Source organism: Perkinsus marinus (genome assembly GCF_000006405.1).
Source record: "Perkinsus marinus ATCC 50983 genomic scaffold scf_1104296944144, whole genome shotgun sequence".
Classification (NCBI taxonomy): domain Eukaryota; phylum Perkinsozoa; order Perkinsida; family Perkinsidae; genus Perkinsus; species Perkinsus marinus.
Genome location: NW_003211539.1, coordinates 165535 through 166074, shown reverse-complemented (window position 1 = coordinate 166074; position 540 = coordinate 165535).

Genomic DNA, 540 nt, shown 5'->3' with positions numbered 1-540 from the left:
ATACCACTACGCCGAATTGACATTCAACCACAGTAAAAACTGAGAGCGCGTAATAATATGTCATTCGCACGGCCTACGATTTCTCACTGATGCGATTAAAAATTGAGCCTATCATCATATACCCACCGCCGCACTCTGCCTTTCACCAGGTAAATAGTAGCCTGTATAGGAGAAATATGGTCGTTAACTCAGCAGTCGCTCCAAAGTAAGCGGCGGCGGCGGCGGCGGCCAAGCACGGATATATATACACCAAAACAATTAACATACATGTTTTATGACCGCAGGCATTGGGCGCTTATTTCGGTATTGTTTTACGATGTGTTTTTAAGTTCGATCGAAGCACACCGTGTCGTCCTATTACCAGTTATATAATACATTCATCGGTCCTAGGGCCTTGTCTACAGTAAGCTCACCGCAACCGCATCATCATCATCCAGCGGTCATCACGTTGCGGTCCTTTTCAATGGCATTAATCAACTTTACTATGGACGTCTCTTGTGGCCGCCGAGTGCCTCCTGAGTTGAGAGTCAGCAAACTACC